Here is a 15,595-nt window from a genome sequence, read left to right as displayed (position 1 = left end):
TCTTTACTCTCATGTGTGTTCTGAAATCAATTTACTGAGATAGAATGAATTTCTAAAACTATAGGCTTTGGCCTTGTGGACTTTCAGAAAATACATTTTCCTCACACTGGATTATTTAATTATTTAATATTTTTTATATACAATAAATAAATATTTAATGTAATTACCAACTTTTTTTTATGTAATTTGTGGATTGGATGACTCTTTTGTCTTGCTATGACTTATTAATGCACAGAGAAAAAAAAGGTAACATCAAAATGAACTGATTTTATTTAAGCCAAAAATACTACTCAACATCACTGAATCATTGATTTATAATAAAAAAGCAATTTTTTATGCATTTAAATAGGGTACAAATTACAGTGTAACTAGCATTTTATGATTCCTAAATAAACACAAGTATTATTTTCACACTTTTGAGTAAAATTGAAACTTGATTGGAAATGACATACAATAATATATTCTGTTCACAAGCAATATTACCTTGATTTTCTATTATTGTCTTCACAAATCAAATGTCTCATATTACATATCAAGCACACTCTTCACAACGCATGTTCATTAAAGACTGATGTCACTTTGTTAACCTAAGTAAAACTATTTTTGTTTAGACTCTCCTTGTTATATATTTGTTTAATATTTTTATTATAAATTATAAGGGTAAAACTATGAAAACTATACTTAAAAATAATTTGATAAACAGAAGATGCACACGCTGAAGACATGGCAAAATATTTGCAAGACAGTTAAAATAAGTTAAGGTTAGTATGAATATTATTGGAAAATTTTAAGAACCCTGTAAGATTCAGTAGGTGCTCTAATATTGTAACAATTTACATGTTAAAAAAAAAAAAAAAAAAAAAAAAAAATTCCTAATGTCAATAGAAATACAATATTGTTGTAAATGGGATTAGCCCTTCATGGAGTTAAAATTTGATTTGAAATTTGAGAACTTGCTCTGTCTCTAATGTCAGTTCCACGGTGGAAAGAGCTAAATGTAATAAACCTGCACAAAGTTTTAAAATGCATATTGCGCAGATAAGGAACGCAGTACTGTACCTTTTTCTAAAGTAATTAGGAGATATTTTTTCATTTCTGTCATTAGTCAAACTGACAGGAGTTCCCCTCAGGCCAGGCTCCCTTGTGCTCGCTGCCACACACCTCTCTCAAACACACTACCATAATGAATGTTTACAACACACAGGTAATGGGGTAAATATTGGAGTCATCAATTATTGAGGTTGAGGGACAGGCAATCAAATCCCATGATTATTGAGTCTTTAGAAAGCAGCTCTGCATGTAGACTGCTGTCTGGCAGGCAGACATCTCTAGCATTGTCCTTATGAGATGGTTGTGATAATGTTAGTGAAACAAAAGGGTCAAAAAAATAACTGACATTGATAAGCTGAGTGATACCTCTTAAAAAAAGACAACTATGATATAGCAGTAATAGCACAGTTGCAAGGTGTGGGGGTGGTGAAAGGTGCGACTAGACTAGACTAGACTAGACTAGACTAGACTAGACTAGACTAGACTAGACTAGACTAGACTAGACTAGACTAGACTAGACTAGACTAGACTAGACTAGACTAGACTAGACTAGACTGTAAACTTGCCATATACAAATGACAAGGAACCAGCACAGGACTGCAAACACAAGGAGAATAAATAGGGAGCAAACAAGGCAGGTAACAAGGGAGGACAGGTGGGGCAAATGAACCAATAATCAGGTAACAAGGTGGGTGGGGTTAGACAATCAACAGGAGAGCACATGGCACAAAGAAACACATGACCAAGCCATGTGCTCACACCAAACATGTCAAAAAACACAAACACATGGCCAGTAAAACAATTCACAAGCCATGTGCTCATGAACAGGCAGCCAATGAGAACACTCATAAGCCACGTGTTCACACAAAACATGATAACATGAAAGCACACAGCTAGTGAAAAACACAAGCCATGTGCTACACAGCACAAGACAAAACATGACATGAAAGCACGCAGCCGATGAAAACACAAACCGCGTGCTACACAGGACACAACACGCGCAGACGAAAGAGTGTACGGTCCGAGCGAACTCGAAACCGCAGGCTCACGTGACAAGACAGAGAGCACGAGAACGAACGAAAGCTCATCCTGTGCGCTCACAACAGAAAACAAACAGCATGGATGTCTGAATCTTGACACAGAACCGAAACCAAACTAGACCAACGTGCCGGGATCCAAACACCATGCCCAGCACATGTAACAAGGCTCGTAGACAAGTGAGTGCATGGCTCGAGCACGCTCGAAACCGCGCACTCAGACAAACACGAGACAAAACCTTGAGTGTCAGAGCTCTGTCACAAAACCAAGAAAGGAACTAGACCGAAGTGACAGAACCCTGACAACGGTTATATTAATGAGTCGAGATGACAAAGGTAAAGAGGACAAAACAAACAATAAAACATAATTAATAATTAATAATAATTTGTTACATTTATATATATACTTTTCTAGGTACTCAAAGTGCTTTACATAGAAGGGGGGATCTCCTCAACCACCACCAATGTGCAGCATCCACCTGGATGAAAAACATGTACACCACCAAAACATGTACGATCAATCAATCAATAAATTACTCTTAACATCGTTACAGAAGAATCCTAAAATCAGCAAGCTAAGGGAGTGAGCCACACACATTGACGGAGAATGTAGAAGAAGGTTGTGTCTATGTGGATATATGGAGACATCATTTATACTGAGTTTAAAAACAACCAAATTTCTAGAGGCAGGCTTTAACTTTTGTGCTGATGCCTGCTGGTTTTTTTTTGACAGAGCTCTCTTGTTCTGTTTTCCATTGTCACTTTTTTTATTTTAACAGTGAAATTTCAATGTAAGTGAAAGCCTAAATGAATTCTGAAATGTCTAAAATTAATTTGATGAAACATTTTAGTATTTTCTACCTCATTCACGATGGCATTCTATGAGACATTTGGATAGCTGTACCCCTGTGAATTGCAGGTCAGCGAATTTGGTTTGACAAGAATAATGCACACACGCAAAAGCCCTGCACCCACAGCTTGATATGTACAGCCTTTAATAGCTGCCATTTTGTAGCAAAAAGGCTATTCAACAGACTTTACCAACATTTGAAAAGGCTATTTTGAAAGACTTTTGGGAGTTTGTGGAGAGTTCTTGGCACCATCTTTGAAAGCTAATTTAAAACGAAAAGACTGAATGTACTGACAGGCCTCAAGGAACAGCATTAGCCTGTGCATTCATACACACACACAAACACACACACGCATGCACGCACACACACACACACACACACACACACACACACACACACAAAAGCATCAATTCGCAGCGAAACGATCACAAATTTCATCTGAAAATCAAAGAACCATTCACTTTTCACTACAGACAACCTTTCATCATGATCTGGTTAACAAATGCACATTTCATGTTCTTGCTGACAGACTGGCTCAGAAATTAACAGTAAATTCAAGTGAAGGATTCACCACTGAGCGTTTGGCATTGTTGCTCTAGAATGGCACAAATGGGATGCTACGGAAGAGCAAATGGATTTGAGCTCTAATTTGTGAAGGGCACTTAGTGCTAGTGCTAATGAGTCCACATTAGAAGCTAGCTGTGCAGCTGGGTTCAGCCTGCAGGAGTGCAGATATGCCCAGAGCTGGTGATGAACCAACTTAGTCTGCTCACCCCAGAACATTCAACATCACCCATCCATCAGCTCTCTACTGCAGTAAATATACAACCTGGCATATTACTGCAATAGAAATATACTGCAGACAGAAATAATGCAAAGATGAGCATCTGTGGTGTCAGTACCATTTTTTAATCACTTTATTAAACTGATGAAAAGTAATGGAAAAAAAATCACACTGTCAGGGCAAAAATTATTTAAAATGTTTTAGGTAGTTATTTAAATGGATGAAACTTCTGTTATAATTTACTTAGTCTCAAGCAGTTGAGGTTGAAATCTGTTTCATGACCTAAATTTTAAAGGAAATATTTGCCACCATATTTTGAGAGTGAACCATTTGCAATGCCATAGACTGAATAGCCGATGGGCTCAAATAAAGATTTGTTCAGCTCTGTTACCCTCTAGAATCAATTCAAGACAGTATTACAGTATTTGTGACCTCCACTACAGTCAATATTCTGAATGCACTACTGCCTAAAACCGATGATCACCTCATACTGAACGTCCCAGAGCATCCACTATAACCTGATGTGTACTATACTAAATAGTGCATGTCTATCTGAGAAGATTCTCAAGGTCATTGTTCAACATCAGCTGCCTCAACTAACATCAGGTCATCTTGCTCAAAATTTCTGGCAAAAAAATTAAAGGCCTAACATCACTTGGGAAAAATACAACCTAACTACCAGAGATGTATGATGGTACAGAGATTTGATATTCTTGTCATAGTAACCAGGCTTCTCAAAGAGGAAAGCATGTATGAGAAGCTTTAAAGAGATCTGTAAAAAATGTTCAAGTAAAATCTTTACTAATACCTATTCCCTGGAGCAATTATTTTTAACCCTGGTCCTGGATGACTCTCAAAAATACACATTTTGGATGTCTCCCTTATCCGACACACCTACTTCAGGGCTTGGAGTCTCTACTAATGAACTGATGTGTTGAACCTGGTGACATACAAAATGTGCAGTGTTGGGGGAACTCCAGGAACAGGGTAGGAAAGAAGGAGAAGCCATTTAATGTCTATATCCAGGGTGTAAAATCCTGCTCCTGGCAAGCCACCTTCCTGCAGAGTTTAGCTGCAACCCTAATTATACACAGCTGAACCAGGTCTTCAAAAGTAGCAGGTGTGTTGGAGCAGATTGGAGCTAGACTCTACAGGAAGGTTGCCCTCCAGGAACAAGACTGGACACCACTGGTTAATATGGACTCCCAAAAATAAACAAGAAGCTTACTGACCAAAAAGTTAGCATTATTTTGGTATAACAGCTGATGAAATGTATAGCTATCAAAAGTGACTTACACTGCACTTTTACACTGCAAAGAACAGACCCTCATGGAGCAATGTGGCACAATGGTGATACAAAGTTGAACCTTGTTAACTTTCAGTTAACAGTTCAAATCTTTAACCACTAGGCTTCACAGCTAGCAACATTGAGAGACATCATCATTTCCATTGGTAGGTACAGAGGATTACATTCAGACCCCAGGGACTTTATTGAAAAAATCCTAGTACCTTATACAAGAACCAAAAGAGACCATTGATAAGTAAGTTAATGGATGGCATCAAGGTGAATTTCAAACTCATGAAGTGCTCTTGTTCAGTGGTTCCCAACTGGCCTCAGATTTGTTTTCAAGTGGTGACCAAACACAGCAGCAATGTAAAAATGAGGTGTTGGTGAGTAGCTAACTACAAGTGGCAAAGCTACTAACTTCACTACATATTTCAGTATCTTGACAGTAGCTCGGTTTCTTTTAAAACAGTGTTGCTTTTCCAGTAGCTAACTACTTTTTACAGCAAGTAGCAGTGTAGCGTGACCAAAAGTTACATTCTGGTTTCCATTTTGACAAGCATTCGATACGTTGAAGTAGCGCAGCCTTTCTTTCTTTTTAGAAATCACAAACTAAAATTGTGCATTACCGCCATCTATTGTTTCATCACACATCTTCAAGTCAAGTCACCTTTATTTATATAGCGCTTTTTACAATACAGATTGTATCAAAGCAGATTCACAGTGATAACATGAAAATAATACAACAAAGTTTGTTTCTAGAAGAAAATTGCGTCATCGTCCACCTTAAGGCAGATCAATAAAATCGTTGAATATTAAATGTCCACAACTAAGCAAGCCAAAAGCCAAAGCAACAGTAGCAAGGAACCAAAACTCCATCAGGTGACAGAATGGAGAAAAAAAAACCTTGGGAGAAACCAGGCTCAGTCGGGGGCCAGTTCTCCTCTGGCCAACGAGCGAACAGTGTATGATTATGATTCAGGCAGTATTACAGGTCAGAAGTCAGATTGGATGAGAACATTCAGAATATTTATCTAATTCCATCTGGTTGGAAGTCGGAATCATTACGCCGGTATGGAGACGAGTTTGATGAGGATCAGTGCCGATGGCTGTCGTGTCGATGAGGCCTTCTAGGGATGCGTTTTGGATGGATCCATGTGCAGGTCCACCATCTGATCTGGATCCGGCCTGGATCCGGCTGACTTCAGTAAACCTCGGAATAAACAGAAAGACTAACATTGGCGTAGATTCCATTCTTCTTATGATGTAACGAGTACATCAGGTGTTATAGAAAGTGTCCCTGGTTCCGGCTGACCTAATCTATGCATCCTAATAATCCTCTAACTGATTTGAATAATATAAATGTTTAATGTTCTATATGAATGCCAGGCAAAAGAGATGCGTTTTTAGTCTAGATTTAAACTGACAGTGTGTCTGCTTCTTGAACAATGTTAGGAAGACAGTTCCAAAGTTTAGGTGCTAAATAGGAGATCTTGCAGTTGATTTTGATATTTTAGGTATTATCAACTGGCCAGAATTTTGAGATCGCAGTAGACGTGAAGGACTATAATGTGCTAAGAGCTTGCTCAAGTACTGGGGAGCTAAACCATTTAGTGCTTTGTAAGTAGTCAGCAATATTTAAAAATGTAACTAATGAGCCAATGCAGTGTTGACAGAAGGGGGGCCAATACAGTCATACTTTCTGTTTCTAGTAAGAACTCTAGCTGCTGCATTTTGGACCAACTGGACTTTGTTTATTAAGCGTGCAGGGCAACCACCCAGTAGAGCATTACAATAATCTACCCTTACGGTCATGAACGCATTAACTAACTGTTCCGCATTTTTCATTGAAAGCATATGTCATAAATTACATCGATTTTTAAGATGAAAGAATGCGGTTTTACAGATGCTAGAAACGTGGCTTTCAAATGAAAGTTTGGTATCAAAGAGCACACCCAGGTTGCTAACCGACGATGAAGACTTGACAGAGCAGCCATCAACTGTTAGACAGTATTCTGGGTTAATACGTGCAGAGGTTTTTTGCCCAATAATTAGAAACTCTGTTGTTTTTTTTTTTGTGTGTTTTTTTTAAAAAAAGAATTAAGTAGTAGGAAATTACTAGTCACCCAAATTTTTATATCAGCTATGCATTCCGTTAATTTTGTGAATTGGTGCGTTTCGTCGGGACGCATAGAAATATAGAGCTGAGTATCATCAGCATAACAGTGAAAACTAATTCCATGCTTCCTAATGATATCTCCCAAGGGTAGTATGTACAGGGTGAACAGCAACAGTCCTAGTACTGAGCCTTGTGGTACTCCATACTGAACTTTTGATCGATATGACGTCTCTTCATTTACTGCTACAAACTGATAACAGTCAGATAAGTATGATTTCAACCATGCTAGTGCAATTCCACTAATGCCAATATAATTTTCGAGTCTATTCAAAATAATGTTGTGGTCGATGGAATCAAATGCAGCACTAAGATCCAGTAACACTAATAGAGAGATGCAACCACGATCGGATGATAAGAGCAAATCATTTGTAACTCTAATGAGAGCAGTCTCCTGACTGGAAATCCTCGCAGATACAATTTCTTTCTAAAAAGAAACATAGTTCTATTCATTTTGACAGAAAAGGTAGATTCAAGATTGGCCTGTAATTGACTAATTCTCTAGGATCAAGTTGTGTTTTTTTAATAAGAGGTTTAATAATAGCCAGCTTAAAAGTTTTCGGTACATATCCTAGTGACAAAGATTAATTAATGATATTAAGAAGAGGATCTATGACATCTGGAAGCATCTCTTTCAATAGCTTAGTCGGTATAGAGTCTAATATATATACATGTTGTTGATTTAGATGATTTAACGAGTTTAGACAATTCTTCCTCTCCTGTAGCAATAAAGTAATGAAATTTTTCCTCTGGAAGACTACAACGTCTGATGCGAACTGTAGTAGACATTTGCATAGTTATAATTTTCTCTTTAACATTATTAATCTTGTAAGTAAAGAAGTTCATAAAGTCATTACTGCTCTGCTGTTTGGAAATGTCCGGTGTTGAAGCTTTATTTTTCGTTAATTTAGCCACTGTTTGGAATAAATACCTAGGGTTGTGTTTGTTTTCTTCTAAAAGTGTTGAAAAATAAGCAAATCTAGCAGATTTTAAGGCCTTTCTGTACGCAATCGTGCTCTCTCTCCACGAAATGCGACGCTCCATTTTTCTGGCTGCTCTCTTTAGGGCCCGAGTGTGCTCGTTGTGCCACGGTGTTGGATTATTTCCTTTATACTTCTTTAAGCGCAATGGAGTGACTATGTCTAAAGTGCTGGAAAAGAGAGAGTCAATCATTTCTGTTGCAACATTGAGTTTTTCTAAGCTACCTGGGATGCTGACGAGATGAAACTGATCAGGAAGATTCTTTATAAAGGAATCTTTAGTGGCAAAAGTGATAGTTCTACCATATTTATAACATAGAGTCGGCTTTGCAATCTTGGCTAAATTAAGTATATATGAGATTAAATAATGATCTGAGATGTCATCGCTCTGCAGAATTTCAACAGCATCAACATTGATTCCATGTGACAATATTAAATCTAAAGTATGATTACGACAATGAGTAGGTCCTGACGTGTTGTCTATCTCCAATAGAGTTTAGAATGTCTGTAAATGCTAATCCCAATGCGTCTTTTTCATTATCTACATGGACATTAAAATCACCAACAATAAGGACTTTATCTGCAGCCAGTACTAACTCTGATAGCAAATCAGCAAATTCGTTGATAAAATCTGTATGGTGTCCTGGTGGCCTGTATACAGTAGCCAGCGCAAATGTTAAACGGGATTTATCACTTACGCTAAATAACATTACAGAAAGCACCATCACTTCAAAATAATTATATTTGAAACTAGACTTCTGAGTAATACTGAAGATATTGCTATAAATTACAGCAATAATTTGCTATTTTTTTTCTTCTTTTAAACGAGCCTCGTGTTTATAGCAGTAATTTTGTGGGGTGGACTCATTTAAAGTTATGTAATTGTCTGGTTTTACCCAAATTTCTGTCAAACACAACACATCTAGGTTATGGTCTGTAATCATATCATTAACAATAAGTGCTTTTGAAGAAAGGGATTGAATATTCAGCAACCCGAGCTTTATCATTTGTTCATCTGTATTATATTTGTTTTTCATTTGTTGAACATCTATCAAATTTTTACCCTTAAATGGGTTTGGGAGTTTTTTGTATTTCCTAGTTTGGGGAACAGACACAGTCTCTATGTGATGATATCTAGGTGAAAGTTTCTCTATGTGATGGGATTTATCTGACCTCAGTAACGTGAGACAGTTAGCAGACGGTCGGTTAAGCCAGTCTGTCTGCTTCCTGACCTGAGCCTCAGATTGTCATGTTTGAGCTCTGAGACTATGTGCCATATTACTAGAGAGAAGGGCAGCACCATCCCAGGAGGGATGAATACCATTTCTTTTCAACAGGTCAGGTCTGCCCCAAAAACTTTTCCAATTGTCTATGAACCCTATATTATTTTGCGGACACCACATAGACAGCCAGCCATTGAGTGAGGACAGTCTACTAAGTATCTCATCACTCCTTCGAACAGGAAGGGGGCCAGAGCAAATTACAGTGCCTGACATCATACTTGCAAGTTCACACACTAATGTTAATTTTAGTGATCTCTGACTGGCGAAGTCAAACATCATCTTCACTGAGAAGAGATTGTCTCATGATTAGGTAAAGGATGTACAGGAGTGGGTTGATATTTCACATGAGTCCACTGAAATGTCTGTTTCTGATTTAATACTTACAATGATGACCTGCCATAGTTTCTGTCCTGTCATACTTTTGTAACGAACATAAAAGATCACCAAAATTGTGTTTTGCACCATTGCTTTGAAAACAAAGTCGCTTATCATAAGACAAAGGCTGCAATCTAATTAAACAGGTTTCAGTGAGTTGCTGAGCAAAGCGCACTGTGTTCACAAGCAGCTCATGATTGGATTCTCAGACAGTAAATGCTGCAAACTCTCTCACTGCATGTGCTGTGAGTAACCTGCATTTTTAACTACTCCTGTGTATGCAATTTAGTTTGCATACATTTTTGCATACAGCAATTTTGCACTTTGACAGTCAGTTTGTATTGTGTGTATCTTTGGATAGTTTACAGAATATGTAATATACAATGTTATGTTATTAATGTTATTGATTATAACAATATCATTAATAAATTATGTTTATTTATTAACATATACAATAATGTAATGTTATTATAACAATGTTATTAATGTAATATATTAATGTTAAAAAGTTAGCTAGCTACTTTTTGATAGTAACTTGTAGTGTAGCTAAACACTTTTCCAGAAGGGTATCTTGACTTGTATCTTAACTTAAGCTTGTAGCTTGTCAAACTACAGTTTCAGAGTAGCTTCCCCAACACTAATGTATATACAAAACACAGGCTAAATTAGGACATTTGACAATTTTGTTTTTTTAAATGTCTTTAATTTCAATGGTTTTGTGCTCTCAGCATCCACACACAAGACAAAGTTTATCCTCATGTTTAAAGCTTTATTATTTGCATTTAGTATTGTTATATTCATTCTGTCCACAACCCGCAATTGCAATTTTAACAGATATGCAATCCACCAACGGGTAACTCTCGCCAAAATGCAACCTAGGCTCTTTTTGTTAACTTTCGTTTAAAAGCATAATTAGAATGGAAACACCACTTTTAAGTTTGACCGTATTTTCGTTTTAGGTTACAATGCCTTGTGAATGGGAGTGAATGGGGCACTTTTATGATAGCATCAAAAATCACTATTTTTAAAACACTAAGGAGGCTCGATACAACATTAAACTTTGCTCAAAGTATCACCAGGGGCTCTACACATGAACTCGAGCATTGAGAACATTGTTTGTGTACACAGAGTTTACTAAAAAGAAAGATTTTGAACAACTCACTGTAGCTGTGTCCGCCGGCATTTTGACAGTCAAAAATAGTCGATTTCCTAATACGAATGAACTGACTCTGAATTTTAGTATTGTTTCTTATATGAGGATCCTTTTTCAAATACAAGGTCAATATTGATTTTCACTAACGAGAATACAACAAATTATCTGTGACTTTATATTGAACTAAGCTTTAGGAGCTTTCCATCTTTACTCTCCTCCCTGTTACGGAGATCGACTATTTTTGACTGACAAAATGCCGGAAACCATCTTTCAAAATCTTTTAGTAAACTCTTTGTACACAAACAATGTTCTCAATGCTTGAGTTCATGTGTAGAGCCCCTGGTGATACTTCGAGCAAAGTTTCATGTTGTGTCGAACCTACTTAGTGTTTTAAAAATAGCGATTTTTGATGCTATAATAAAAGTGCCCCAGTGCCCAGACCAGCTTAAAATCCAATGAAATGGAAGTCAAGAAGAGCTAAAAGCCTGCAGATATTCCAGACTGGGATTTTACAAAAACAACTAAAATCTCCACAAAAGAAACCAGTTGGAGACAATTGCAATACTCTAAAGCTCACCAAGACTTGTACACCTATAGGGTCACACCCTGAGCTTTCTCGGGGTGGTTTCCCACTTACGGTGTGAGAAAGCTAGGCGCGCTTCTGCTGCCGCTTCACGCTGGTACCTGTTTGTCTGCTGTTGTTACGTCTGTTTTTTGGATATGTTTTTTTCTTGGAATCGACCTTCTTGGATTATTCACTGGACTATCTTACACCCCTGAAACACTTTTTGGATTGTTCACTGGACTATTTGCATGCTCAAAAGTTTTTGGATAACTGACCTGGCTGTTTCCGTGATCCTGTCACACTGATCGGCTACGAGCCCATCTCCATTCCTATCCTCATATCCCTCGCGACATCTGATACTGTGAGTCTCCCCTCTCTTTATCATTTTGTGGAGTCAATCGTTGGTATGGTTGGGTAGCCTTCCCTTCTGTGGATTGTGGGTCTGATACGGTTTTGGCAAACGTAGTTAAACCGATAAATTGTTGTGTAGGTCGCGTTGGACATCACTGGTCATGTCGTCACGTATCCACTTGCAGGTTTTGTTTTTTGGTCTTTTTTGGTTTTTGCTGTTTTTGAATGACGTTAATCAAATTAGTTTCCCCGAGATGGCTTTACAGGTTTCTGCAGACCATCTCAGAACATTTAAAGGATCGTTCCGATTGGCTCCGGACACTTATAAATGGTGTGAACAACTTTGAGTTTTACGCCGACCGCGCTACATACACCGGTCGCGGAAGAAACTTCGGAATTATCAATACTCGTCTTCTAATAATATTCTGGTTGTCTGTACCAACACCCGTGCGTCGGATACAACACAACTGGAAAATCGATCCATTAACCTTGGAAATTTAAGATCATTGCGTTTTGATCCTGACCTCGGAACCTGCAGACGTACATCTTCAGACCTGCGATGTGCGCTGTTGAACATATGCTTTCTAACTGATAAAGCATCAGTGCTGAATGACATAATCACTGACACAAACCTGGACATGCTACTTTTGAAGGAAACCTGGAAGGTTCCTAATGACCTTTTCAACCTTAACCTCTTAACTCCACCTGGGTACATATATTTCTCTCAACCGCGTCTTCATTCTAGAGGTGGAGGGTTGGCTGTACTTTGCCGTGAGACTATTAAAATTTCCAAGATCGAGTTTCATGATGTTTCAGCATTTGAATACCTAGCGCTGAAAATGACTGGCCAAACGCCACTGGCTGTAAATGTCCCTCTGACTTTTTCTCTGAGATTAGTGCGTTACTTACTCGTCTGTGGTAGTTATTCATCTGTTATTCTGCTTGGTGCTTTTAACATACATGAAAACACTGCACAATGCAATGAATTGATGTCTGTACTGGACTGTTTCAACCTAAATCAACAGTAACTTTTGCTACTCACTCCAGGGGTCATATACTGGATCTCATATGTACATCTGGCTTAAATAATATCTTTGTTAAAGGTGCATTGCGCAAGTCTCTGAGTTTTTGCAGAACTATGCCCCCTTCTGGCGACACACGAAACTGCAACCAGAGTTGTGCACGCAGTTACGTGGAGTTTGCGTTGGGGTTTGGGATGAACTAGAAGCCGGTCTCTTTGAATCCATCTTCTACTTTTGCAAAAGTCGCTTGAGTTGTCTTCGCTGATGCGGATAATGGCGGCGAATACACAAACCTGCCAGACATAGCCAGGTGAGCGTGAACGCGCATGACGTCACGCCCAGTCGATTCCGTCCCGAATCCCTCTTATTTATTTTACTGTACAGGATTATAGAGGCAATCGCAGTGATCATAGAAGGGCTCATTCAGCCCATCAGGCAATTGTTTAAGCATGTATGGGTTAGAAAAACGGGTATTTTTAACATAAAAAGTTGCTTAATGCACCTTTAATGGTTCTGATTTTGCTTTCTCAGATCATAAACTCATAAGCTTCAGTTGTAGTTTTCCAATATCTATATCACCACTGAAGAAAATGCTGACTTATCGTAAAATTAATTCTGTGAATCCATCTTCTTTCTCTGCTTCAATAAGGGCTTCTACCTTGTCAGAATGTCTACTATCTAACTGTCCGTCAGAAATCTGCTGTATATACAATAACGCTTTGTCTCAAATACTTGAGAGGCATGCTCCTGTTAAAACTAGACTGGTTCCATCTGCTCGTGCCTCACCCTGGTTCACTCCTGAACTACAAACGATAAAAACTGAGGGTCGCCGCCTAGAAAGACTATACAGGAAAACTGGACTTATCGTGCACTCTTTGGCTTTTAAAGAACACCTGCTTAAGTACCGTACAGCCCTTAACGATGGCAAGATCCTCTTATTTCACCTCTACCATTAGGAATTCCAAGTGCAGGCCCAAATCACTCTTTGCAATGGTTAACAAACTCACAAATCCACCACAACATGTTATTTCGGGCTTGTAAATAACTTTTCTCAGTTCTTCTCTGATAAATTGAAGTCAATCACTGCATCCATTACCAAAAACACTCCTCATACAAGTGACTCAAATGTTAATTTAATGTTAGCTGATTCCGCTCACTCAACAAACTCTCTCTCTGCTTTAACTCTAACTACTCCTGCTGCCATAAGTGATCTAATTGTGAAGTCAAATTCCACATCCTGCCGGCTTGATCCTACACCTACTGTTTTGCTTAAGTTGTGTGTGCCCGAGGTTGCACCCTTCATAACACATATGATAAACTGTAGTTTGGCGTCCGGGCGTTGTTCCAGCAGAATTAAAAATGGCTGCAGTGACCCCCATTCTTAAAAAAACAGGCCTAGACCACCTAAATATGGACAATTACAGACCAATATCCAACTTAACATTTTTAAGCAAAGTCCTTGAAAGGGTTGTTGCTTCACAATTGCGATCACATTTGGATGTTAATGGTCTTTTTGAACCTTTTCAGTCTGGATTTCGCCCATCACATAGCACTGAAACTGCCCTTCTTCGGGTGGTTAACGACATTCTTTTGTCCATGGATTCAGGGCTGATAAACATCTTGATGCTCCTCGATTTAAGCGCTGCTTTTGACACAGTCTGCCATGAAATAATGATCTCTAGGCTTTCTGATATTGGCATCACTGGCTCTGCTCTTTCCTGGCTCATTTCCTACATCAGCGACAGAAAGTATTATATCACTATACAAGGGTTTAGATCTGCCACTGCTTCACTTACACAGGGTGTTCCTCAAAGTTCGGTTCTTGGCCCGCTACTGTTCATCATCTACATATATCCACTCGGTGACATCATATGCAGGCATGGACTTAAATTCCATTGCTATGCTGATGATATTCAAATCTATCTTACCACCAGCTCCGATAGGCCATCTCTGCCTGACTCACTCACTGCATGTATCAGGGACATCAAGCATTGGGTGTCCCTGAATTTCCTCAAATTAAATGATAAGAAAACCGAGATATTAGTGATTGGCTCTACTGCCTCAGTCAAAAGGATGGACCAGTCCTTTGATATTGATGGAATTCACGTTAAGCCTTCGTCATCGATTCGTAACCTTGGTCTTATCTTTTGGCTCTCATATTTCTTCTCTTGTTAAAAACTATTTTTTCCATCTTCGTAATATTGCTCGTCTACGATCTTCTCTCACTTTAGCTGATGCTGAAACCTTAATTCATGCATTAATTACATCACGCCTGGACTATTGCAATGCCTTATTTCTTGGTCTTCCCTAAAAACTTATTGCAAGATTACAGTATGTTCAAAACTCTGCAGCAAGAGTTCTCACCTCTACTAGGTGTTCTGCTCACATTACTCCTCTGCTTCATGACCTTCACTGGCTACCTGTGGCATCACGTATCCACTTTAAGGTATTGCTTCTAACGTTCAAAGCATTAAATGGTCTTGCTCCCTAATATCTGTCTGACCTACTCTACCTTTACCACCCTGCCCGGTCCATTAGATCAGCTGAACTTGGTTTATTGTCCATCCCTCGTTTCTGGTTGTCTACTGTAGGTGGAAGGTCATTTAGTGTTAATGCTCCTCAATTATGGAATTCGCTACCTCTGACAATACGTAATACCTCATCAGTGGCTACTTTTAAGACC

This window comes from Rutilus rutilus (assembly GCF_951802725.1).
Source record: "Rutilus rutilus genome assembly, chromosome: 22".
Classification (NCBI taxonomy): Eukaryota; Metazoa; Chordata; class Actinopteri; order Cypriniformes; family Leuciscidae; genus Rutilus; species Rutilus rutilus.
Note: the sequence above shows the minus strand (reverse complement) of the source record.